Raw genomic sequence first — 18,457 nt, 5'->3', positions numbered from 1 at the left:
TTTTTCTTTCTCAAGGCTACTAGAGAGATGAAGTTTTTGGCAAATAATGGACGTCAGTCTTAGCAAGGGTTGTAAGATTTTCTTGCAAGCCTCTTGTTACATCAGTAAAGATGTGAAGTACAACAGTTAACAATCAAGTTCTCCATTAGTCCCTCAAAACAATGCTAGAAATATAAGCAGACTTAAAAAAAAAGAAAAAAATCCTTAGAAAGGCCTTCTAAAAGATAGGTGCTAGAAAATATAACAGATAAGTTCATTAAAAAGGGAACTGATTAGCAAATATTAGTGCTTTCTTTTTGTATTTTCTAAGGTGCAGAACCTGCAGTTGACCACTCACTGATTTCTTTATGGACTTTGCAGAAACAAGAGGATCTGAAATCAGAGGATCTCTGAAACTGCTGTATGAACCACATCTGTAAAACCATATTAAGGAACATTAAAGGTAAAAACTTTACATGCTCTATATTCTCAGCGAGAAGATAACTTCTTATGTCAACACAATTTAATGTTTATAGTTACCCAAGTTAAAGAATGCAAGATAGATTTATAGAAGTTGCTTCTGATTTTATCTTTTATGATATCAGGGAAAGAATATGTATTTTTGCTTAATCTAGCCAAAGAGGAAAACTGGCTAGTAAGGAGTGCCTCTGCTTTGTCTACACTGAACTTTGCACTATAACAGTGAGTTACTCAAGCTACCTGGGTTATATATGCCTCAGTTAAACTCTTGGCTTTGTAAAATAGTCGATAAAGAGCTTTACGCTACTTAGTTTACTGCATTTCACCACATCATTGTATATCTTGAGTCAAGCAACAGAGATAGTAGACAAAGATTTATGACTGATTTTCTGTGTAGTATTCAGCAAGTTTTTTGTAGTTTGTAGGGCAAAAACCCCACCTCTCGCTCTGAGTGACATAAAAAAATTAATTACGATCTTAACTGGTAGATATTGCTTTAACAGTTTAACAATAATAATTAGTTGTAGTGGTATATTTATTTATCTATACAAACTTGCAATGCACTCTTCAAATATGAATGGTGTGGCTCATTAGTTTGCCTTCTTTTCGCTCTTTCTGACAACTGCAGATGTTTTGTTATTTTCTACTTGTGACTGTATAAATTTGCAAACATAAAACCTGCTCAGTTTTTGACAACTGTTTATTTGTAAGTTAGTAAATGTACAGATTTCTAGCTTTGCAGTTCAGTTTGTAACAGCTTAAATAATTCTGCCCCATTTGCTTTTGTGAGTTCTACCCTAAGTGAAACCTGTGTTAAACCAGCAGCTTCCACACAAAATTACCTGGGAGGGTAGGAATTGGGGGTTGTGCTTGTAGATAAGGTTGTGAAAATACTCCTGTTGCTTTGATGTGCCCTGATGAGCCTCATTTAAGACACAACAAAAATCTATGGTTTTCAGAGTGGCTGCTGTAGTCCTGGAGAAAACGTGGCATCTCTTCTCTTCTATAACACTCTTTTGGGCATACTTAAACCTCGTATGTATCTGTCAGTCACAGTAGTATGTTTTGCTACGTTGATATACTCCCACTGGGACATAATTTGTATTACCAGCTAACCTTAACCTCACGGAAAACAGTGATGAGCAGAAATTCATTACCCATCCATTCATTGCTCATCTCTCTCTTGTTAGTGACAGTGGCCTGGAGTTAAAAGCCTTTTTATCTTCATTTCTTTATGTCAGATGTAACACATTTTAATACACTGCAAGAAGAAGTTAATTATCTTTATTTTTATTATTTCTGGAGATATTGCTTGATATTATTAGGAGGCTATTTTACAGTATGATCATGTGCTCTTTTAATTCAACTAAGGATTGATTTTTAAAAGTAGGCCTTACTCCTCAACCTGTTGCCTCACCTGTTTATGTTGTTGGATCATCCTTAGCTGCTGTATATCAAAGTTTTGACACCAAATATGGACTAGGTAGCTAACAAATTAAGGGAAAAAAAAAACCACAACAATCCCAAAATAAAATTCTTTCTTTAGTTAAGCTGTGACCTTTGCAGACTTAAAAAAGGAAGATATTTGAGCTTGATCTGACCTGGGCCTTGGTTAGCATTCAGATGTGACTCTATAACACCAATTTGAAAAAGCCATTTGCAGTCAAATTCATGACTATGTACTCCAGAAATGTTTTTTCCTGAAAGATATGCAGGCCTCACTCACAAAGAGGCCACACACAAAAGAGCAGTGATTAAAAACATTAAAGATGTGGAAGTTTCTTATGAGAGAATTGAATATTTCACATAAAGAAAGCCAGAGCTTGATGAAATACTCAGTTCTTTTGTATCTTTACTCATTCATGTGGCATAAAATTAAGAACAAAAGGGACTTCTTGATTAATGACCTCTGCTAATCATTCCAGTAGAATACACAGAGACATTTCTTATTTGATTCCACTACCAAATTAAGTTTGCGTTAATCATAAATGTCACTTGCACACAAATCACACATAAATATTCAGAGTGATCTATATTTTATCAGTTATAACAGAATGCTTGGCAGCCAGAGTGGGTTTAAACAAGCAATTAGTGAATAAGTTATTAAACATTTTAAACAAATGTGATGCATGAAACCCAAATTAGAGGAGTTCAAAGAAATTTAACAGTCTTGATTACACAGGTGCCTGAGCTAGAGGCAGATTTGCCATGCAGGAGAAAAAAAAGAATATGCATTAGAGCCTAACACACGACAGAATTTTCTTTCCTTACTTTTCTTTTAATCTCTTTAATAAAGACTTTTGAAAAGTTCCCTTGGCAAATCCCACAAAAGCAATTTGTGAGGGTCTTTTCCTTAAATTTGAATTTGTATTGGCTTTCCTCATGCCTCCTCTTTTTTGTATTGCTCTAAATTACCAGCTTCACATTCCTGTTTATGACCATACAAGTCCATAGAAAATTGGTCTTAAACTGTCCAGAAAAAATCTTTTAATGGGGTCAATATATATATATTTAATTGCACTTTTCAGTATTCACACAGAAACTGCTTTCATGTTAATTTATCAAGGCACAATGTAAACAATGGAGGGAGTGGGTTTTCATATTCTGACTTCCATGGGGTAATGCTTTCTTCTTTCAGTAATGTTATTGTATGTAGATTCCCAGTGAGGCTTCCTGGAATTCTGTTGCTGCCTAGTGTGAATAGGGGCTACAAAGGTTGATGGTCTCTCAGTTACCTGAACAAACTCCAAAAAAATGGCCATGCACAAATTGATAGAAATTGACTCTGCAAGTGTAAAATGAAAACAAGAGGTTACCATGTAGGACCTCAACCCTGAGCCCTTAGCGGCTGAGATCAATGCAATAGTGTACACCAGGAACATGTCTTCAACTGTGTATGGAATGAATGATCACGTACTTAATCTGAAGATGAAATACTATTTTCTTTTTAAACCTGAGAGGTTTTGGGTGCTGAGGGAGGTACTATATATCACTTCTGTGTATATGTATATAAAGCATGTATATGTAAGAAGTTATAGTGGATGCTGGATATCAGGGTCTTATTGACTGAAAGAAGGATATTGGGGCTTACAAAAAGTGTGGATGGAAGAACTGCAATTGCTTCTATTAAGGTATAACATCACATATGGTTAAGACTTTTCTTCAATTCTCAGTTAATTTCTTTAAAATTGGTATTAACCTCAGCCTAGGGCATTTCCTGGGGATTAATCATTGGCTGGGGTTTATAGCCCAAAGCACAGCTTTGAGCTATCAGCTCCTCCCAGGCATTCATTAATCTCCTGTCAGTGCCTCAATGTGTGTTGCTTAATTAACATTAGAATAAATATGAGAGTTCAGAGCTATTTCAGTATCAGAATTGTGTAAAGCTTCCTCCTTTCACCTTCTGACTTCTGGTACATTTACGGTTTTGTAAAAATAAAAGTCTACAAGCTGCAATGTAGTCTGGATCTCATGGACCGAGAAGCATTTGCTTCATATTTGTATTGCATCAACAAATTTCCTCTGCTAGGCCAAAGGCTGGAGTGAGGCAATTAGGTTCTAAAAGCATATTAAGTTCCTCAGACCTCTGGCTAACCAGAAATAGGATTCTGGGACTCAACATCACTGCTCTCATGCTCATCCCTTTAGTACATGGTAAAGACAGTCTTTATATTTCTTATCAATTAAGGAAAATAAAATAATATTCTCACAGCTGACATTATTCCATGCTTAAAATTAAGATGTAATCAGCAGTGCAAATGACCATGTGAGATGCTAGTTGGTTTTCAGCTCTGAAACTGAATGAATTTGACTTCTACAGTCTAATTCCTTGGTCAAATCTGATTGGTTAAGTTTCTCGGTAAACCTCTTCTCCAACATTTAATTTTAAATCTCCTATTTTTGAAAAATATGTTTACTCATAAACTAAATGAAAACTTTACTGCTTCCTTCCATGGCTATTAAAATTATTTACAGAAAGTGAATCTGTGAATAAACTTCCATTTGGGGCTAATTGAACCTACAGCTCAGCCAAGAGGATGTGACAGCATTGAAGAATACCGACGGGGGAAGAACACTAGGAAAGAATTGTGATTTACAAACCTGGTCTAGACAGATTTTTATCAGTTTAACTCTTTCTGGATCATACTTAGCTTAGCACTATTATCTGATAGCTTTAACGTGTATTCATTCTTCTTCGTTATTGTGGTTACTATTGCACAGTATCTCAGAGCTCAGTTTATGGATTGAGAGCAGTAGCATGCCAGATACTCACCAGTACAGAAAAAAAGACTCTTCCTGTTTTCTAAAACATCCTATGAGATGAGGTAAGACACAAATGTCAATACAGGGGAATACTGAAGAGGTAGTGGCCCATAAAATACTTGATGGTTTAACTATTATCAATGTTTTGTAGGCAGCATTATGAAATCAATTATTAAAGTAGAGATTGGAGAAAAGATCATGAATTATCCTTTTGAATACAGAGGGAGGGACAGCATGAAAGAAATAAGATTTTTGATAAATTCATAGAAAAAATATAATCATTGCTTGAACTTTTATTTATTTATTGTAGTGTTTGTTCATTTCTAATGTTAATATAAATTCAGAGTGTCCATGAAGGAAATCTTGAGCATAACTGGGAGCCAATAGAAAGGTTCATTAGTCTCTTCTTACACGTTACTATTGTACATGGTTCATGGTTTGTTATGTACATTGGAAGAACATAATTGATGTTGCTCCTGTCAACAGACCTTGAAAAGTGTCTCGATAAGGATATGGATAATAAAAAGTAATAATAGCAGAGGCATCATTAAAATAATAATTCATTCAAATTTCCCTTCATTTATCAGATTAACATAATGAAATTAAATTCCAAGTAATTGTCTCCCACAATTACTTAGCTTGAAGACTTGAAAATGGCTTGTTTGCTTGTTATTTAGCCTATAAAATTTTACCTTTCCCACAAATCCTTCTTCATTCAAAAAAGGAAATTTTAGTGATCATTAAGCTAAAAGTTATCTCAAAGAATATTACCTGCTAGTTCAGGCCAAAATTATTATTAAGCACCTATGAATAGTAGAAGAAATGCAAACTTTTACATGGACAATTCAGGAATCTCTTCTCACATTCGTTATTTCACTGTAAATAATTCCTCAAAGACTTAACTATTAAAAGGCACAACCCACAGAAGACATTGCATATGTTTCTACAGGGACCATATGCATTCTGCAGAATGTTGTGTTTAGTTGCAAATGTTTCTCCTGCATTTGCAGACCAAGCATATCAATAAATAGTCATTCTGAGCTACATGCCAAACTGAAAATTTTTGCATGCAAAAACCATACTTGTTAGAAGAATGCACGAGTAGTTTGTAAAATCATCTGTACAGACATTTTTACCAAAATTATTAATGTGAACTAGAAAAATAGGAATACAAATACTTGGGGATAGTCTCAATAATTATGAATACCTAAGGGTCCTATTCTTTTCTCATGGAAGCTTTATATTTTACTAGAACTGTACCTGACTGACATAGCTGTGAAAAAAAATCAAACCAATAGCTTAACCAATAGACTGCATTAAGAATATTGTATTGCAGTACTTCAGTGAACAAGTAGATGCATTTGTGCTGTCTGATACATCTAAATTATTTGTCTGAAACAATTAAAATATTTTTTTTCTACTGAAGCAATATTTAGTTAAAGTTCTGACGTGTGTTGGAAGTTATATTGGGACCCAACAGAGAAATACTGAAAAACATGCCTTGGCTTAGCTGAATACTATGAAGTGCTATTATATGTGAATTCTGAGAAACATTTACCTTGGGTTTCAATAGAATGATTATATTCAAAGTTGAAGACTAAGAAGGCGGCATTTTGGAGGAATAAACAACTCTGTAACTTGTAAAACATTTCCATATGTACCTTTATCTCAGAATTTTTAGAGCCAAATAATGTACATTACCAGACTGCAGCTGAAAGCAAGATCCCTACCGTTCCCAGTCAAGGTAGATTTGGTTCCAGTGTAGTCTCCAGGCAGCACAAACCCTCCTGTAGATGTATGTACATATATTTTAACAGAATAAAGAGCAAAACAAAAGCAAGCAAGACAGTAGATACATAATCCTGAAATAAATAAATATGACACAGAGGAAACAATGTGCAGCTTTTCCTTACTTCTTAAACTGATGATTTTCATTGTTTTCCAACAGTTTTTGCAATACATTTTATGCATGTCACTTACACAAATCTTGTGGAGCTAATGTGGATAGAGTTATAACCAAGCTTTTCTGGCCCTCAGGCACCCTAGTCTTGGCAGTCTCCTGCTGTTTGCTATCAATGTTCAACCTGCATTATTTGTGTAGCCCATGAGAAGAACTTTTTAGTATGCAATATTGTGCCTTTTTATTCCATCTTCAAAGATTTTTCATTTTATTTTATGCAGTTAGGCTGTACCGTAAGTGGTTGATACCACAACTTTCCTTGTCCCAGATGTTTTTTTTTCATGTATAATAATAGAGCATCACCCACCAGCAACACTGTAGTTAATATCCGTTAATATTTCTGTATTAAACTCCTATACTCAGGATTTAATAACACAGCTGCAAAAATCTCAGGGTTGAAAGCTGGCATTGAAGATGAGTCAATAGGGAAGAAAACGCTGATGGTTTCTCTGAAAATACATTATATCCAGTGCCACTCTACAGGTTGATATATATTAGTTTTCTGAATGCCCTTTTTGCTTAAGTGCATCTGGGAAAGTTTACATCCAAATTGTCCCTTGAGCTTTATGAGTACTGCAGACCCTTTTTTTTTCATTGCACAGAACTTCTAAATTGTATTTAATGTTGCTAGAAGACATTATGCATATATTTTGTTTCCTAAGTAGAATGAAAAATGATCAGTCATGCTAATGATAAATACATCATTTAGAATATTAGCCTTGACAGCTTTATGTATCAATTAAATATTAGAATTAGTGTTCTGCTTGTATATAGCACACATATGCATGCAAAGATGGCGGTCTCCATTAAAAAGTTAGCATTTATCAAAGGTAGCTGAGTCACAGTAGCTTAGTAACATACATGAACTTTTTTAAATAGAGGAAAATACTGTGGCATCTCAGAATTCATGGGGATAACACTGTCTTTTCGCTGGTGAACTCTTGTGATATTGCAAACAACCTGGTGAGGAGAAACAAAAATAACCAAGATGGAAATAAAAGGAGATCTGAGCTTTTTTCTAGTTTATCCAGCCTGAATTACGAGTTGAGGAATGGGAGTTTCAGGGAGGCACTGAGAAATACATTCCACCTGTTTCTTATCTCTGATTATGCATTTAGGTTTACATCGGCTGTTACAATTTGTGAGAATAAATAATGCTTTATAATTTAATGCTTTAATTAAAATAGGCATGCAAACACTAATCAAACTCCAGATTGATAGGTAATAGGCTTTGAACTAAATATAAAGATAGATAAATAAATGATGTTATTTTATATTAATCTTGAAAACTAGAAGACACTGAGATAGCTTCTTTCCATCTACGCCTTCCCTTCTTTCTCTGTAAGGTGTTTTGAGGTTAGACGTTTTGCAGGTCATCCAAGAAATTAAGTTGCCAGGCTCACTTTAAGACATGAATGAAAATGAGTGCTCCAAGAGACTTCATTTTAGTGCTCAATAATTTCACTTTCATTTTAAATTGTTAAGTGAAGACCTGACACTAAGTAGACAAGTGAAACAACCATTGAATTACACTGTTTTCAGCCCCAAGAGAACTTACTAATGAATTTGGTGGCTGTTTGGTGTTTATTTTTAAGGACCTTATTAAAGAGAATTAAAAAGGCTAGTGTCCCTTCCAAATGAAAACTAAAGGTAGACTTCAAACTTCAATTCTTGCCAGCTTCACCTCATGTTTTTCATATACTTTATTCTCAAGGGTCAAACAGTGAATGTTTGACTGGACTCCGGTAAAGTTATCTTTGATAAAAATTGGCTAATGACCTCATCAACACATTTTCTCCAGGGGTATATTTGTTTCATGGTGATTACTTCAGTAATTACTCAAAGTAATCTCAGCAACTTTAACCAGCAGATGATTAGGAAGTTTATATGAATAAATACTTGGTTTTAATGTTGGGGTTTTTTAGAATATCACAAAATATTTTACCTAAGTCAGTCCAATTCATAGAAGGCAGTTACACTGAAAACCAACTCAAATCTTGGCAGAACTTCTTTCAGAAAACAAGTCAGTTCCAAAATGCTTTGTAGTAAAAGCCTAGGTGTTCCAGAGCCTCAGGTCCAGCTTGCATGAAGGAGTAGCTTTTGTGTCTTTTTCACTCGAGAGCAAAATTTTTGACATGTGAAGTGTGGAGCTGTATTTTACCAATTATAGCTATAAGAATTTCTAGAGGTGCAGCCTGCTGGATTATGTCAATTTTAGTTTCACTTCACATTTGTTAAATATTAGGCCATAAAACAAAGCAAAGTTTAGTAAGGTAAATTACTGACAGGTTTCCAAAGAGCTACAGAAAAAAATATTATTAAAAGAACATAATCATTATTCTGGGATATAAATGAAGTATTGCCTGATCTTACCGGAGCACAAAATCAGTGAAAACCCAAATGCAGCAAGTGACTTTTCAAATTTACAAGGTATCAAGCAATCACTTTAAAATAAACAGATTGGGATAGAGAATTATTAAGAACAAAATTTCCAATTTAGTTTTTGATAACCCCAAATGTTTTTATATAGGGCCGGTAGACTGCTGCAGAGTTAGAGGAGAAGAAATCGTTTCCTTCTATTGAATGAATTCTCCGAACACTAAGGCAGAATTGTAGACCAGGTGCTGAAATGAGAACCGAGACCATTACACAGTTGCTTGTGTTTCTTAAGCATTTTTTAAAAAGATGGTTAAGAATGAAAGAAAGAAAATTAAGCAGTGCCAAGGCTTCAGTCATATTTGTGCAAAACAGTGGAACTGAGCTGCCAGTTAACAATAATGTGTCCTGTTCTTAAAAACATAACATTTTGGAAGCCTTTTCCATTTTGAAGACTACCTAGTAGCAACTCCACCTCACTGAAACAAACTACTTTTGATTAGAACTGTGAATACATTGGAAATTCTAACTAATGTTTTATTTATTTTTCAAGATCTTTTCAGTTTAAGGTTTTGCAGTTTTAATTATTTAATTGTACTTCATAAAAGGTTAAATTGTTATCTAATTTTAAAACTGTAAAAGGGAAAACAGGAAACATTTTATTCAAATATATTGACATGAAACATTTTTAGATTTATTTATTTTGTGTTAATTTGGTGGAACCTGGGGAATTCACTGCAATTATTTGATTCCATTAGTTTCCTCCAACCCATTTTTGGTAGAGAAACTATTCCTCCAAGATTGTTCACATATATATACTATAAAACAAAAAATGGAATGACCAACCATTAAAAAGAGAATTAGTTTATTCTGAAAATGTCAGAGCAGTAAACTTTGACATCAGTGAATTAATATTTCCACCCATATGTTTCTTTCCAACAACATTCTCTTACGCTGGCATTCACAGACTATTTTGTTTATGATGTGATCACAGACTTTCAGCTAATACCCTTCCATCAAAGTGGCACTGCCTGGATTCATTCCAGACTCAGTGGTTTCAGCAGAGAAGCAGACCCTACAGGGGCCCTGAGTAGGGCTGCAGCTAAGTGCCAAGCCTTTGCCCAAAGGATAATAAAGTGTGATTTTGATCCAGCTTCTGCATGAACTTGGAAGAAATTGGACACGTGATTGACTTAGTAGGTTTCCTGTGATCCACCATGGGATTCTTCTTCATGTAATTTCCCAAATCTTTTATGTAAATAACATAGGGCCAGCTTCAATTTGTGATTTTTCACGTATATTTTGAAACTTGATTTCTAATGTCAAAATGAAGCCACATAGCTTGAAAAGATGAGTTCATTTCACGTTCACATTTTTATTTTAAGAAACTGAAATGTATTATTTGTACAAATAGCAACTTGGACTGCTCCTTCATGTGCTTTTGAATGCATTTTTGTTGAAATTTTTTTAAGCTACTGATAGAATGTGTTTGAAACAAGGGTGAGTCAAAGGAACACATCTAAAAGGGCATAGTAATGCTAGCAGCCTATCAGGAACTTAACTCTATGACAGCTCTGAAAGCAAATGTAAAGCTGCCAATATTATCTGGGGAGTCAGCCAAGAAGCCAGATGCTACCAAAAATAATATCCTCTGCTTTTTGGCTTTTTGGGGTCTCATGGGTGCCACTGAAAGACAAAAAGAGCCAGTGTACTTTATAGAACAATATGCTAGGCCTCAAACGCCTCTACTGTTGTTGAGAACAATTTCATGTTGAGAAGTGGGGGTGTCAAAAAAACCAAAAGAATCATATCCGGTAGTATATGAAAAAGATGTGAAAAGTAAAAGCAGTTTTCCAATTCATCTTCCTTGTTATATTAAATTTGGGAATCAGAGAAATTCAGGTGTAGCTCAGGGGTGGGGAATGAGCTAAGCTAAAAGCAGAATTTGATCAAATCTGGAAATTCAGATGTAGCTCAGGGGTGGGGGAATGAACTAAGCTAAAACCAGAATTTGATCAAATCTGGCCTCCAATATTAATTTTTTTAATCAGCTTGCTGCCTTGTGAATCAGATAAATTTAAAAGGCAGAGAATCACTTAGCAAAGCATCCTGCAAAGTAAAACAAACCTAATCGATTTTATTTACCTTTTATTTAGCACTGAGAGATAAGACCAGGAATAGATATTCTTTTAATTAAAGATTCATAAGATTGATCTTGATTTGTGTTATTTATCTGTTTCTTCAAATTTTCTTCTCGCTTTATTTTAAGGATTGATTGGAGTAATACATGTGTCCTGCTTAATTTTCCTTTGCATTAATAACTGTAGTAGATAAATTTCCTGTGCTTTTTCTCTAGATACTTATTTTCTTAAAATTAATATCAATGTACTCTTAAAGAGCTGATGCGTTGTATTTTAGAGGTGAATTTTGTTCAGAAACATTAGCAGAAATTACCACAGACTTGTTTTTAAAAGTCCTTTAAATTTATTGTACTTTCCTGGGCAAAGAGTGAAATAGAAGAATATAACATATCGGCAATTATCATAAATGTCTGAGATTATTGACAATATGTTGAAAGAACACTTGGGAGGTATGAACCAGTTCAGACAAAACAAGTGAGGTTCTGAGTCTGCAAGGCTCACTATCCCAGTTTATTTTAAAATATCGTACAACACTATGCCTCCTAGTGTCATCTTTTCTCTTGAGGGGGTTAATGGAATTTTTCCATTGGTTTTGTGTGAAGATTATTATTATGATAGCTCAGTTTCATTTGACTACATTATTTCAGAAGTGCAAAGATAGTTTTAATAAGCTTTTAATAATTTCTGTGTAATATTCATTCTTTAAACACAGGGAAATTATTTGGGTTTTAGACAGATGATGAACTGAATTGACTAGAAATGGAAGCAGGGAATGAGAGGCCCAATATTGCCCTTCTTTGTTATGTAGCATAAAAACATGTTTCCAAAGTCAAATATTCTCTTTTAGCAAACTGTTCTTCCTAGATAACTATTAGAACAGCAAGGTTAGAGTGCAGACCAGATTTCCAACTGCCAAAGTGTAAGACATTGAAAGAAGCAGCAATGTTATGAAGGAAAGAGTCCTTATTTTTCAAAAAAGATTTCCCTCAAATCTCCCCCACCCACACAAGACTTACTCAATGGGATTTATTACAGTAAATTCATATCTTAAATAATGCTGCATTTTAAAATTTTGTAAATTCTCTGATAGAAAAGAAAAATTCTGGAATGTTTATTACTCTCAATCCATTAATTATTTTTCTCCAGGGAACAATGTCCTAAACTTCTCAGTGACTAAAATGGTCATTTCATTATCATGAGCATCAACAGAGAGTTTTTGAATTCTTATGGTTTTAAAGCGTTAGCTTCAGAGACAAGAAAACCTGGAGAAGGAGGCAAAATCCTCATCCCTCATAAGATAAGAATGTTAATCCTAATGTTTCACGGTAATTTTCCAGTTTTTCTGTCTCTGTCATCTAAAATGACTGGAATTAAATAATGCTGAGATCAATTTCAGTAGGGAGGTATGAATCCAGAAACTGAGTTTACAGGTAGCAGGAAAAACTGCTACAGAAAGCTGTAGTACATCCCACTGTGAGTAATGACTTGCACAAAATATGTTCAGTTACAGTTGAACATCAGCCAGTTACAATTTAACTCTCTTCCTGATATTGGCAGCTTTCTCTTCCTCATTACATTCTCTTTACCTTGAAAGAAATTGTATGACCTGATGTTATTTTCCTGAACTGCACAATTTTCCAATAAGGCAAAACCAAGCTCCAAGCATACATTTCAGTTTAACTTACCAATACTGTTAAACCAGTGCTGGCACTAATAAAATCTCTCCTTTAGATCAATGAGAAAAGCAGAGTGTGACTGCAAACCCATACTGCAAGCCTGCAGGTAAGGAAGCCAGTAAGTCAGTAATGTGTCTACACTGATTCCTACCATGTCTCATGGTGTCTCAAAATAACCTACATTTCTGGACAACAGAATAATTTTGATTCCAATTTCACCTAGAGAGCATTGAGAGAACAGAAGACGGTACATTGCTTGAATTTCTAGATTTTACACCTCTGGGATATATTATGTATGCCACTTTATGCACCTGAAAAAGTGGTTTTACTCTCTGAGAGATTGTCTTCCAATAAAGTAATGTAATTCCAAAAGGATAACACTTTATGTTTCTTCCAAAAATTTCTAAATCAAACCGTTCAGTCAAGAGCCTCCCTAAGTGTCCACGCAGAAGTCAGGACCTATGAAGAACCACTGTGATACTGTTTGCCCATGTCACAAGTTGCAACTTCTCTGAATGGGAAGGGAAAATAATCAAGAACAGAAGGGTGGCATCTCTTTTCCCCACAACGAGCCACCAACACAACAAAGAACAGAAAAAAAGAGAACTGGCCTGCTAAAGATGTGGAATTATCTTTCCTTTGGAAGAAAGGAGGAACAATAAAGATTTCTAGGTTTCTATTCAATACCCGGTGGTGTGAAAGACTTTATGATTGCTCACATCGTGGCAGAGTGGCAAACAATTCCTCCAAAATATGACAGTAGGAAAGTGGAAAGTAATAATTTATTACTTGTGAGTGTCTTTGCCCTGTAAAGGGGAGGAAATGCTGACATGATAGCTGTAGCAAACAGATTGACTACACTTTGGAATTTCAGGTGAAATCATCATCTTTCCTCCACTCTTTTCTTTTAAAACACAGGAGTTCCATGACTTTAAAAGCTAGCTTAGCATAATTTATCTTGACTTTGTGATTCCCGTTAAAATTATAGCTCAGAACAGTATTTGCTGTACCCATAATCATTCTGCTGACAGCATCAGGGAATGAATAGGTAAGGTGTGGAAAACACTGTTGACCACATTATGGATTTAGATATACACTTATCATCAATTGTATTACCAAACATTTAGAAAACTGTGGGAATAAAAATGTTGCCTGCACAACCATTCCAAATACCAAGAAGTCAAGGTAAACTGAGCATTACCTTCCCAAATATAAAGTATACTACACTGCCCTTCTCAATGTTCTAACCTTCTTAATACAGTAATTCTTATTGCTAAGTAAAATTATAGGCACCAAAGGAGGAATATTCAATATGTAGTCTATTTTCTCAGCCTTCATCGTGGCTGGGAATCAGCATTAAACCCAGGTTTGCTGTGGCTTCTTGGTTTTATCTTGTGAATGGGAGGGGAATGTTTCCTCAGTTTCGATGGGCACTGAGACCTTTCTAATAGAATGGTATTTCAAAGAGTGTGCAGTCATCTCCTGTAGAGATTTATAGATGTACATATTTAATTCATACTTGGAAGGGGAGAGAGAAAAAAACCAACAACAGTATGAGTAAAGAAAGAATTTGCAAATCCTGGAATGGGCATGGGATCAGTACTTAGCATTGCCTAGACTCTGTTTTAAAGAAACATTGAGCCTTACAGTTAGTTGAAATGAGTGGAACTGAGGGAGGCAAAGCTAGTGAGGACAGGAAGATTGAGCAGGGTGTAGAATTTTATTTAAGTAAGTAAGTAAATAAATAAATATTTATCTAAGAGTGCAGAATCTAAGGAGATAGTTACTGTTTAAGAGTTTGGTTTAACAGTATCTTTGAAGCAGCATTGCTTTCCTGAACTGACTGTATATATTTAGAAAACCATGGCATTTTAATATTCTCTGAGATTGAAGAAAACAGACAGGCTTATTTCAAGTTTTGGAGTGTTAGAAAAGTGTCTATGACCAACATGAGAAAACAGTCTCTTCATGCTTTTCAATGTTCAAAACATATTCAAATGTAAAAATCCAATAAATTAATTGCAATAACAAACTCACTGATGTGTGTTTATCTTTCTTTTACACACAGGGATTTACTAAAAATCACCTTATGGAAAAGTAGCTCTATGTGCTAAAATCCAAACTCAATGGAGCACTACACATAAAAGTTATTAAAATCAAATGGTTCCTTTAAACTTTAAATTCAAACTCAGAGCACCAGCTAATCCGAAAAGAAATTAAGTGAAATGCCCCTCTGGGAAATGGTAAAACTAGTGCACTCAGGAAGAAAGTTAAATGATGAACCAAACTAAGAACAATGAAATTCCTTGGAAAATAGGTATTTTCACAACATGTACACATGCATGTGTGCACATATCCAAACATTAAACACTCAAATTGCTTAATTACTGCAAAAGAGTACGCGTCTAAAAATCATGGACCACCTTCTAGCCTCTTCTTTTCTATTAACTTGTCTACATTCAAAGACAAATAGCTCCTTTACACTTTTTGTTTATTGATATTTTCTTGTTGTACAAAATATAAATGTCAAACCTTTAACAGAGCAATCATATTACCAATGTATAATTCTGTTTTATGTTTTCTAAGCCCAAGGTCAAGTGTCAGGAAAAATCATCCTGCCTCTGACAACCTTTGTAGATACCACACTCAATCAAAGGCACTTTGGTAATTTATATGACATGATGATTAGCCCATAGTTTCTCCATAAAATTTAAGAGCAAATCAAATCTTCACAATGTTTGTTATTGCTCTTGAAGAGAGCTAAACAATCAGTGTATTTTGTTTAGCAGAAATAACTCAATACAGATAAGCAAATACATTGCTATAAAGGGCTTGGTAGACTTCCTGGTCATCTGTGGGCAGCACCCATCAATGTTTTCAGTAGCTGTGAAAACTAGGCTATGTACCAATGGGTTTTGGATTCCTGTAAATATGACTAGACCTGCCACTGGTGTGTGTGGCTTAGACAGCTATCAGCTATATACATCCTCCTTCACATCTGATTCTTCGCTTGAGAGCTTCTTTGTGTTTCTTAGCAAAATCAGATGATCTAAAGAACAATATCCCTCCCCCTACAAACCATTTTCTCTCTTATTTCCTTAGTCCATCATAGGTGTAACAGCATTACTTTTTGTAATATTATTCTCTATGAGTGGGCACCTCTCAAAATGCAGGCTTTACTCCGGCAATACAGAGTGGAATGCATATATGCTCTCTCTCCCTGAAATCTGTATATTTAATAACTGTATCTAATTATTTTACTCTATTAAGAAAGTATGCCTTCATTCTCCTAAAACAGTTTTTACCTTTCATATGCTTTTTGTTATATAAAAATATTGTGCTAGAAATTTTGCCAATGAGGAAAGGAAGTGAGTGAATTTAAAGACCAATACATTGCCTCTTTAAGGGAACTTGTTAAATACCAGTACTTGTAAAGTCCTGCAAAGTACATCTAATGCATCCAATAAAATCGGTTCTGTACAACATGTTATTGAGTAATTAGTGCTTAAACCAGAAGTTCTACTTCTTATTAGTCATCTTGATGCTCAGATTGCATAAGCTAAATTGATTGCTTAAGGAACCACAAATACCATAATCACAAATTTTATAGTTTTATGTAGGATGTTACGAAAAAAATTGCCTCGTTGTCTTCAGTGTGAAACAAGATTGCTTTTCCCTAAGCAATGCAGTAGAAGGTACATAAAATCAAGTATGTGAAATCATTGGTTCCCTAATGCCACTGTTCTCAGTAGAGATAATTGCTTCATTCAGTTCATAAATTCTCTTGCTTGTTTGCATTTGTAGCTCTCCCACAGAACTTCACTCCGCTGATCTAATGTTAGATGTTAGTTCAGCTCTGTTATTTCTGATTGAAATACAGTAAGTCGGCAGCATTTAAAGATGGATCCAATATCATTATTTTTGGCTTTTGCACAGAGATCAATCAAGATCCAACAGGATTTCAGTAATTTATTTGCTCCCTAATAATGTCTTAATACCCTCTCACCCTTTCAGAGGGGTTGTCTGATTTCTCATGTCATAAATGAAATGTCCTACATTTTTCTACGTATATATATTTATTTCTTCTCAAGAGACAGAACATATTCATTATGAGGGAGGTTATGGATAAAAATTGGAAAAATCAGTCATTTATTATTATTTGTTTATATTATGGTTGTGTTTAAGAAGCCCCAATGATATCACTGTCCTGCACAGAAAGAGTGACAAAGGTACAACAGCACAGTGAGCAGAAAAAACTTGGAACATATGACATGTAGAATTATCAATAGCACGCATTCATCTAACAAGTATTTAATCATCATCTGCTCTAGCAACAGGACTAACTCTTACTTTATAATCAGTCAACTATATATATTTATTTTTTAACATCAGAGTGATTAATATTAATTAATAACTTGAACTCATTCTTCTTTGGCTGACTACTAACAAGAACATATATCAGCTACTCAGAATTTTGGAGGCCACCTATAAGCTCAGTTATTACCTTCTACACTGCTGCTGTATTTTTCATGCCCGTATAAGAATTTTATATTAGAAAAGGACTTATTTGCTTTCACTAAGCCTTCTTTTTGCAAACTTTTCAGAAGCTTGACAAATAATCCCATTTGCCTTTTTGTGATCAAGCTGGCATCAAAATAATGGTTATTACAAATTTATTTTTTATAATTTCTTCAATTAATTGAACTGCTTACAGCTTATGCTAACGTCAATATATCAAAACCCCTTATTAATCTACAACAAACTCCTCAGTAACCTCCTGTTATGCTGGGGTTGTATCAGTTTCAGTAAGCTTCACCTTTTTACTGAGTTAGAACATATACCTATCAAATTTTTGACCTTTGAGATCACTCTACATCGAAAGAACACTTTCATTTTCACCATCTTTGTTTCACAAAGAATTGTTTGGGCCATTTGGCTCATAATGGAATAAAATGGTCATAGTATTCCTCTCTTTGATCTTCTTCTTGATTCCTTTTCGGGGGGGGGGGGGAAGAGTAAAAAGATTTAGGAACATACATAGAAAACAATTTGAGCTATAAATGGTTAGTTTTCACATCTCTCTTCTAAAGAAATTACATTTGGACGTCTTTCTCAGTGGTAAGACAGATTCAAAATCAGTAAAAACCTGTTCAGCCAAGTTCTGCAGTCTAGCAAGGACTCAGTTTTTGTCACAATATACAGTAACATAGTACTTTGTTAATTTGTGGTAGCTTGCAGATTTCTTTACATTACTGTGTCTTCCGACTTGCTTTCTTCCCAAAGATTACTCAGTTTCTCTCACTATAACATATATACAGTTTCATATTTGTAGATTTTAGACTGTCAGGGATGCTATTATCCCTGCATCACTTTCCATAATTTCATTTGTATTAATTCAATATAGTTGTTTGTACTTTTTTTCATTCCACATTTGATAAATGGCGGTATTCACACGAACTGCAGGGCTCATCATTCAAAGGCATAGCTTTTGAGAAGGGCTTCATCAAAGTCAAGTATCTAGTCCAATGTATGATAAGTGCAGGCATTTGTGATCTTTCTTGTAAGTTTTCTCCTTGCTGCTC

Source organism: Aptenodytes patagonicus, chromosome 2, assembly GCF_965638725.1.
Source record: "Aptenodytes patagonicus chromosome 2, bAptPat1.pri.cur, whole genome shotgun sequence".
NCBI classification, from domain to species: domain Eukaryota; kingdom Metazoa; phylum Chordata; class Aves; order Sphenisciformes; family Spheniscidae; genus Aptenodytes; species Aptenodytes patagonicus.
Note: the sequence above shows the minus strand (reverse complement) of the source record.